This window comes from Dermacentor andersoni, chromosome 6, assembly GCF_023375885.2.
Source record: "Dermacentor andersoni chromosome 6, qqDerAnde1_hic_scaffold, whole genome shotgun sequence".
NCBI classification, from domain to species: Eukaryota; Metazoa; Arthropoda; class Arachnida; order Ixodida; family Ixodidae; genus Dermacentor; species Dermacentor andersoni.
In genome coordinates, this window is record NC_092819.1 from 174,229,184 (window position 1) to 174,238,918 (window position 9,735).

At 45.4% G+C, this 9,735-nt stretch overlaps 1 long non-coding RNA gene across 1 annotated transcript; it reads left to right on the top strand.

Annotated features, from left to right (window-relative positions):
- The first annotated feature begins 1,999 nt into the window (after positions 1-1,999).
- Positions 2,000-9,437, top strand: LOC129382707 (uncharacterized). The gene is made up of 2 exons (XR_008610755.1): positions 2,000-9,004; positions 9,167-9,437. It is a non-coding gene; the product is annotated as an uncharacterized lncRNA (long non-coding RNA).
- The last annotated feature ends 298 nt before the right edge of the window (positions 9,438-9,735 follow it).

Consider the following 9,735-nt stretch of genomic DNA (forward strand, 5'->3'; position numbering starts at 1 on the left):
GCAGGCTCTTGGTCAATAACGTCATCGACGCAACGCTTAAAGTCCTGGACCCGGCTTCCCTCGCCAGTGCGCAAGACCGCAGCAGCACCGACAAGATGCTTAATCGCGTCTTTTTTTTCGTGCAGTCTCTTTGCTGTTCACCTGGACTCTTTAACGCTGGCTTTTCCTCGAGGTGCTTTGAAATGGATGCGTCCATTGACCATGCGCTGCATCTGAAGCTACAGCCTGTGCACGCGCATGATGGTCTGCGTCTTGACTGCCCTGTGCCCTGTCCCCTCCCCGTGTGACAGCTTTGTGGCAAGTGCGATAGTAGTCCTATCGTCATGCCACTTGGTTCCAATTTATATGTGACGTCATCGGATGGCCCAATAGGAGCAGGCTCTTGGTCAATAACGTCATCGACACAATGCTTAAAAGTCCTGGACCCGGCTTCCCTCGTCAGTGGGCAAGACCGCAACAGCACTGACAGGATGCTTAATCGCGTCTTGTTTTTCGTGATGGTACGTTACATTAAACATGCCCATTGTTTGAGATCAGATGATTGTTGTTTGCTGCTGCTCTCATGCCCACAGAGCTTTTTGTCTTGTTTTATGCATGCACTGTGCTGCACAAATTGGCTTGCCTTTAGCAGTGATGTAGAATTAAATCCTGGTCCTACGAGAAAGACGACTCGTAACACCAGTAATTCTGACAAAACTACGTGCTCATCTGAACCTGATATAAATGATAATGACTCGACCAACATTTCTGGAATGCTGACCGAAGTATTGGCTGGGCAGAAAATGATGGCTTGTGACATCGCTGACATCAAGATTTTCCAGAAAACTGTTAACAAGCGTTTTGATGCTCTGGAATCCCGTGTGGCCGCCCTAGAAAAAACTAGCGCTTATCCTAGAGTCTCGTTTGATCATGCTGGTGCTGACGTACGCTGTTTATTTCAGGCCGTTTCGGAACTAATTAAAAAAAATGACGGCCTTGAAAATTGCTCCAGACGCAACAATATAATGTTGCATAGACTTGGTGAACATAATGCTTAAAGCACATACACGCTTTTGTCTGATGTACACCAATTTTTCACAGAGAAACTTCAAATTGAATGCCCGCCCATTGAGTGCTGTCACAGAATTGGCACCAAACGTAAAGGTGTATCGCGCCCAGTAATATTACGAGTACTAGACTTTAGGAACGAAGTAGAAATAATGAAAACTGTCTCAAAGCTTAAAGGAACAAAATTTTGCATTACTGAAGATTTCTCGGCTAATGTACGTGTCATTCGCAAAATGCTATGGGCAGCAACCTCTTCTTTTCGTGACCATGGCTCTGTGGTGAGGTTGCGTTATGACCATGTTTTTATAAATGGTGTCCGCTACAGGCGGAATGATACAGCTAACGCCCTAGTTGACGATTCAGGTCTTGCTGGAAACACTGTAGTTAATAATTCAAGTCTTTCTGAAGGCATGCCAAGAACTTTCCCGGCTATGTCGTCTTCACATTGACATATCCGTCACTCTTACAAGCTTACTTTCTTAAATTTGAATGCAGGAAGTCTAGTAAATAAGTTCCTGCTGTTTCTTCACGCTTCATGCTCACATATATGACTCTGAAATCACTCCACCCGGCTATGTAGATTAGACCGCGAAACTGGCAGGGGAGGCAGTGTCACCCTTTTTTCAAATCTGACTTAAAGTTCTCGGTTATGTGTCCTCCAGCAGGTCTTGAGTCTGGTGTAAATTGTGCCTAGGCAAAAAAACAATCATAGTCTGTTTTCTACCATCCACCTGCCTCCTCACCCGACAACCTTTTCTTCTCGCCAATTATATCAACAAGCATAGTTTTCATGCATCTAGTTTAGTCCTAATGGGAGAATTTAACACACCAGATATTAACAAGCCCTAACTATCTCACCGTAGTTCTTTAGGTAGCGAACTAATTAACTTTTCTTTATCTTTAGAGCTTACGCAAGTAGTTAATGGTGCAACAAGACAAGACGCACTTCTTGACCTGGTGTTCATCAGTTCAGACCTTGTTGACAAGCTGTCCGAGTGTGAAATTAGTGACGGAGTTTCAGATCACAAGGCAGTGTTTGTATCGCTAAACTGCACAGTCTGTAAACCGCGTGCCGAAATTCAAACTTTTTTCGACTTTAATCGCTCTGACGACACGTCTATTCTTGATGTTTTATCAGAACGTTTCGAATCGTTTTGCAACTCAGTAAAGATTGTGACGTGAATACACTAGTTCGCCAATTTGAAAACATTACAAAGCTGTGTATTCAACGCATTGTTCCATTAAAAAGTAAGAAAAAGATCGTGCCATCCGTTGGATGACTAGAGAAATTTTGCATCATGCCACGTTAGAAGACTGAGACGCTCAAAACGCAGTAATGATCCAGATGCAATTGCTAGATTCACCTCTGCGAAAGAGGAACTAAATTTGAGAATGAATATTGCCAAAGATTTCTTTCATGTCGAGCGGCCCGGATTTCGAAGAAATAATGCTTGGAAGTTCTGGCGTTCTGTCATGCCTACTACTGATTCTTCATCTTCATTGACTATCAATGATGAAATTGTAAACGATCCTGCATGCATGTCCAATGCATTCAATGAAAGTATTTCCATTCGGTATACGCAAACAATTGTCATGTCTATCCTGCTTTTGATAATGATTCAGATTTTTCTATTTCCGACATTTCAGTTGATGTTAATGGCGTTCTTAATTTGATTTTAAATTTACACGCAAAAAAGTCTAGTGGCTCAGATGGTATTCCGAGTTCGTTTTTACTTTGCTATTCACAATGGACATCACGCTTGAAATTATATTTAGTGTCTCTAGAAACAGGAATCGTTCCTTCTTCATGGAAGTAATACCCTTGTATAATATAGGTAGCAAGACAGACGTAACCAGTTACAGATCAAACTCTTTAACTTCCCAATCGTGCGAAATTCTTGAACATAATATTTACAAACACATTATAAATTTGCTTAAGTCGAACAACATTCTAACTAATGTTCAGCGTGGATTTAGGCGTGGTTTCAGTACTATCACGCAGTCAAGCGACTTCACCCATGACATTGCTTATCAATTGGATCTCGGTAAACAGATTGACGTTATCTTCGTAGATTTTTCTAAAGCGTTCGATTCATTACTTCATTTTCATCTCATGAAAAAATTAAATGCGATACTAAAAATTTCCGTCTGGTCGATTGGATTGCATGTTTCCGTCGACTTTAGTTCTGCAAGGACATCCATACTTGAAGTTGGCTCCGGGGTTCCTCAAGATTCCGTCCTGGGTCCTTCATTGTTCTTAATTTATGTCGGTGATCTCCCAAAAAATGTTTCCTCCGGCATTCGTCTTTATGCTGACGAGTGCGTCTTATACGACGTGATTGACTCTGCGACTAGTTATAAGCGACTGAACGATTCCCTTGTCTGTTTCAGTACTTTGCGCGAAAAGGGGCAAATGAACAATAATTAAAAAAAGAACGGTTGTTTTGTCATTCATGAAAAGAGCAGCATCTGAAATTGCGACATATTCCTTGAATGGATCACCTTTAACTAGAGTTCGACAATACAAATAATTATCATCATCAGCCTGGTTACGCCCATTGCAGGGCAAAGACCTCTCCCATACTTCACCAACTGCCCCGGTCATGTACTAATTGTGGCCATGTTGTCCCCGCAAACTTCTTAATCTCATCCGCCCACCTAACTTTCTGCCGTCCTCTGCTACGCATCCCTTCCCTTGGAATCCAGTCCGTAACCCTTAATGACCATAGGTTATCTTCCCTCCTCATTACATGTCCTGCCCATGCCCATTTCTTTTTCTTTATTTCAACTAAGATGTCATTAACTCGCATTTGTTCCCTCCTCCAGTCTCTTTTCTTATCCCTTAAGATTACACCCATAATTTTTCTTTCCATAGCTCGTTGCGTCGTCCTCAATTTAAGTAGAACCCTTTTCGTAAGCCTCCAGATTTTTGCCCCGTACGTGAGTACTGGTAGGGCACAGCTGTTATATTCTTTTGAGGGATAATGGCAACCTGCTGTTCATGATCTGAGAACCCCAGCCCATTCTTATTCTTCTGATTATTTCAGTCTCATGATCCGGATCCGTAGTCACTACCTGTCCTAAGCAGATGTATTCGCTTATCACTTCCAGTGCCTCGCTACCTATCGTAAACTGCTGTTCTCTTCCGAGACTGTTAAACATTACTTTAGTTTTCTGCAGATTAATTTTTGGACCCACCCTTCTGCTTTGCCTCTCCAGGTCAGTGAGCATGCATTGCAATTGGTCCCCTGAGTTACTAAGCAAGGCAATATCATCAGTGAATCGCAAATTATTAAAGTATTCTCCATTAACTCCTATCCTGAATTCTTCCCAATACAGCTCTCTGAATACCTCCAGTAAACGCGCTGTGAATAGCATTGGAGAAATCGTATCTCCCTGCCTGACGCCTTTTTTTATTCGGATTTCGTTCCTTTCTTTATGGAGGGATCCGGCGGCTGTGGATCAGCTATACATATCTTTCAGTATTTTGACGTACGGCTCGTCTACACCCTGATTCCGTAATGCCTCCATGACTGCTGAGGTTTCGACTGAATCAAACGCTTTCTCGTAATCAACGAAAGTTATATATAAGGGTTGGTTATATTCCGCACATTTCTCTATCACCTGATTTATAGTGTGAATATGGTCTATTGTTGAGTAGCCTTTACGGAATCCTGCCTGGTCCTTTGGTTGACAGAAGTCGACGGTGTTCCTGATTCTATTTGCGATTACCTTAGTAAATACTGACACGTGAACTCGTTTATCTTTTACGGGTGAGCGCTTTTAAGGTCTAAGAAATGTTATCGCTCAGCGCAGGATGCGTCTACATGTGTCGGAAGTTTATAGCATGTTGTCGATGCTTCTATCCGCTGTCTCTTGTCGCCGAACCTTGCGTAATCTGATTGCATGTATGCGCAACGCGAATGGGGTAGAACTTTGTGGAAGGCACGCGGGTCCCAGCGGAACATTCGACGACTGATCTGTCAAAATCGACGCGCCTGACCTGCTGATCAGATTTTGACGATCGCCGACTGTGTTCGCCGTTGTCGCCATTCTTTAAGTGTAGCCTGTTTTTGTGGGCACGGGTTCGCCCAATAAAAGTTAGTTTCGTCTTTCACAGTATTGTTACTGTGTTCTTCATGCGTCACTCCACGAGAGATCTGGTGGAGGTACTTTTCGTTCATGTACCGGACACCCCCGACAAGCCGTGATCCAAGCCCGGACTGCAAAGAGAACACCAACGTAGTCCCGGACCATCGAGCAAGCCGCCGTCTTCAACAGCTGCCCCCGGAGCACGGACTTCTACCTGAGAAGACCAAAAAGATTGCAGCGAAGGCAACCACAATGGCAGCCCTAGTGTCTAGTCTGATAGAGCTAGTCTTGAGCTCTATCACAAGTTCTTTTTCAGTACCCTTCCTCATGCGCCATACATCATTCCTGCTGCCCGCATCTCTCACCGCACCAGTCATCCGCAGCAAGTCGCACGCCCGCTTGCCCGAACCACTCATTTTCCCGCCTCGTTCATTCCTCGAGCAGCTAAAGACTGGAACGGCCTTCCTGCTGACATTGTTAGCATCAGTTGCCTGTCTTTATTCCTACAGTGTGTGATTGATCACTTTGAATATAACTAATGAAGTGTACCAAATGTGGAACTTATGCTAAACCCACCCCTTATGTAATACCCCATCTGGGGGTCTTTAAGGACAATAAACTGAACTGAACTTAACCCATCGTATTTGAACAGCCCAGAGAAACCCCTACTTTTCGTGGAGCTACGTCGGAGGATCCGGAAGCCTGGCTCGAAACCTTCGAAAGGATCTCGACTTTCAACAACTGGACCTCTGGGGATAAGCTACAACATGTGTACTTCTCCTTGGAAGATGCCGCGAGGACTTGGTTCGAGAACCGGGAGTCCACCATTAGAACATGGGGCCTGTTGCGGAGTAACTTCCTGAAGACGTTCACGAGCGTTGTTCGTAAAGAAAGAGCCGAAGTTCTGCTGGAAACCCGAGGCCAACTACCCAATCAGACCATCGCCATCTTCACGGAAGAGATGACCCGTCTTTTCCTGCACGCTGACCCGGAAATGTCCGAAGAGAAAAAAGTGCGTTTCTTGATGCGGGTCGTAAAGCAAGAACTTTTCGCCGGACTGATCCGAAACCCACCGAAGACCGTAGCCGACTTTTTTTTAGGCTTGTGCGCTCAGAAAGAGCAGAAAAGGAAGGAGCTAGGTAGGGGTAATGAAAGGGAACGGAAAACAGAGTGAGCGCTAACTTCCAACTGATGGTTTATTTCGTGACACAGAAGGCTACTTATACACTCGGCAAACCATGTGACATGAAGAGACTACAAAAAAAAAGAACAAGCAACAAAACCGATAGTAATCATGTGGCAACATATTCAGACAGCCTGTGGCTGCAGTCGGGGATACACCAATTCATTGCTTGATAATGATAATAAAGGTGAGCCGGGGGGTTTCTTGCGCAGCACTGCAAAACGTGTGGTTGCGAACCTGTCTAGAGGAATGTGTCATTCTAGGTCGTAGTCGTAATCAGCTCACAAGAGAAATCATCGAAGCAAAGGCTATCATTCGTCTGGGCCATGCATGTGTAAGCTCACCTTCATTATTATCAAGCAATGAATCAAGCAATGGAGGTAAACAAGAGAGGAGAGCTGGCCCGAGAGGCGGAGCAGCGCCATGAGTAACGCCAACTTCCGGCTTCACTTTAACTTCACAAAAAGTGAGATCAGGGTCTCTCCTGAGTTTCCTTCCTCCATGGCTTCGACGATACAAAGACTGCTTTTCGACGTCATCAAGAATTCTACAAACACCAGTCGCAAAGCATCGCATAGTAACCGAAGAGTGCGCTCAAGCACTTCGCCAGAGCCCTTACCGAGTTTCGACGCGAGAACGCGAAGCAATAGACGAGGCAACCTAAGTTTGCCTGCGCGGCACCAGCGCCGAGTGCTCCCCTAGCGGACCGAGGGAAGTTTCGAAAGTCGTCCCTGCGCTAGTGCGCGCCCGTGTCCTGTACGGCGGGAGCGTTCGTGTGCGTTGTTTTTGCGATGGCGAGTGCGACCTCATCAGCTACGAAAGGTACCACGCAATACTGCGGTGTTGTTAATTGCCACATCAACCTCGAAAACACGAAAGGTTGAACGCCGCCCGTGAAGTTCTACAGATTTCCGGGGGAGTGGTACGAGGACAGACGACAAGCATGGATAACTGCAGTGCGCCGAGTCAAGTAAGTCTCATACTTTCGCATTCGCGTGCAATATCACGGCCGCTCGATGAAAACGGAATAATGATGTGCCTGTTTTTAGCGCACGGCCGTTTGTTTAGTCGTGTCGCGTAGTTGAATTGTGGTGACATCCGCTGTTTGTCAGCGGTAAATGCTTGCGTGTTGCGCCGCTAAGCTCGACGACGCGAGCTCGATTCCCGGTGACGGCGGCGCATTCCGATAGGGGCGAAATTCAAGAACACCATTGTTACCGTATGCTTTGATTTTTGTGCACGTTAAAGAACCCCCGGAAGGTAAAATTATTCCTGAGACTCCCCATTACAGCATGCCTCATAATGATTTCGTGGTTTTGGCATGGTTTCGGCACTTAAAACCCCCGAATTTATTTGATTGCAGTGTGCCTTCCCTCGCTATCGGCGTGGACGAGCTCAAGAAAATTATTTCCCTTTTCCAAACGCTGCAACTTAAATTACTAGTCGTGTAGGTAACGAATGGGGCCGCGCGCTACTTTTGTGTGGTAGCAGACCGTATTTAAAGCAAGCCGCGGTCGTCGCGTGCGTCGGTAATCGGCAGATCAGAAAGCAGCCGCTCTACACATGCGCGTTATGCTTGTTGTTTGGCCATGCTTTCTAAGTTCACAATATCCAAGCATGCTTTAAGGTAATTACCATCTTCCACAGTCTCCCTGATTCACTCTTCCTGTCAAAAATCTTCGTTTCCTGTAGTAGCCGGCCATCGGAGCGAGCTTACTTTAGCTGCTCGCTCGACGAGGAGCTTGTTTCGCTTTGGTGAGGCATGTATCTCTAATGCTTGCGCTCGTGTTGCTGATTCCAAGTTAATCCCTGGTTAACGTGGGCTCTGTTCATTTCGCGGCGCAGTCTGCACGAGCCATTTCCCATGAGCAGTGAAAAGATACCTTGCTGACTAAAGCAATTAGTTGCAATGACTCCAACATCTGCATTGAATAAGGCGTGATATAGATTAAATATTTATTGCAGCATGATATAAGGCAATATGCGCCTATGTTGTACTTAAATTGTTAATTTTGAGCAGATGTGTGTTTTGGCTGTTGTGCTCTAGGATTTTGTGTACTCTGGGAAGGAAACTGCTTTAGTGTTCTGGTGAAGCAGCGCACTGACCAGGACAAGGCGGACACACACAAGAATACATGACTCTCGCTGTGCTTGTAACACTCGATTTGTACTGGTCAGTGCGCCGCTTCATCAACACAGTATGATTATTAATCACCAACTCGCCCAACTTTCCACGTTACTGCGTTAGCTTTATAATAATGCAGTTCTCTTCGTGCCATGCAGTGATGTTATGTGACAATAGACAGCACAAGTTACAGGCATCTCCGAATTGCCATATATTAAAAGCGTGTACAGTTTGCCAAAAACATCTTAATTTGTGATTTGCCTGAACCTAAGGCTGAGAGGGTATAAGGAGCTATAAGCTTGGCCACGTTGCTGAAGATGGGAAGAGGTTCTTTCTCGTTAGTATAGTGCCATGCTTATTGGTGCCTAATGCATGTGTTCTTTCTGTGCTCGCAGTGCTGATGACACTCCCTGGGAGCCATCAAAAAGCATGCGAATTCGCAGCACCCATTTCATTGGCAACTGAAAGAGTGACCTAAGCCAGCATCCATCATACATCCCTACCATTTTCCCACCTGTATACTGAAAGAAAGCACCAGATCGAGAGAGGGCGAAAAGGTATGACTGGCAGTGTGCAAGTATCATAATTGTAGTGGTAGCACTCTTGTAGAATAATATATACACACAATCACAGGAACGTTACCTCTGCAAACATATCGCGAGTAATTTAATTCCCACAGCAAATAGGCACACATACTGTCTCATTTCTATACGATGCAGATGGGAGCGGCGCCTAATAGACCAATGGCAGTCACAGCAGTCTTCTCAGCAGTTAGCACCACCGGGATGTGCTTTCGTACTGTAGCAACACAGCTCTTGAGCAGCAGCAAGACACATGTGAAAGAGACTCCAGAACATGCCTCTCCGAAGTGACAGAACTGTCAACAAGCAGCCCACTGGATCTCCAGTAATCGAGTAGTATGACAACAGAAGTTCCTGCTGCCAGAGTGACTTATGTGGTAATTGAAATAAAAGTGGCTAAATTTCTGAACTTGGTGCATACCTCTAACTCGACGTCGTATATGATCTTGTCGGACAGCTGTGACATGCACTTGGCTTTTACTGTCACACCACCGTCCACAATTTGTTCAACGCCGTACACGTGTGGAAGCAGACGCTCCCCTTTCGTGAGGTTGCTGCCGCGAAAAAAAGCTGTCAGCGTCGGCAACCTTCTTGAAACCGACTGAAAACTTTGCGTCGCTGTTGTGCAACCAGGCGATCTGCCGCCGTCGAAAACAGAGCGCCGTGAGCATGAGCAGCGAAGAAAAGCGCGAACGAAACAATGTAAA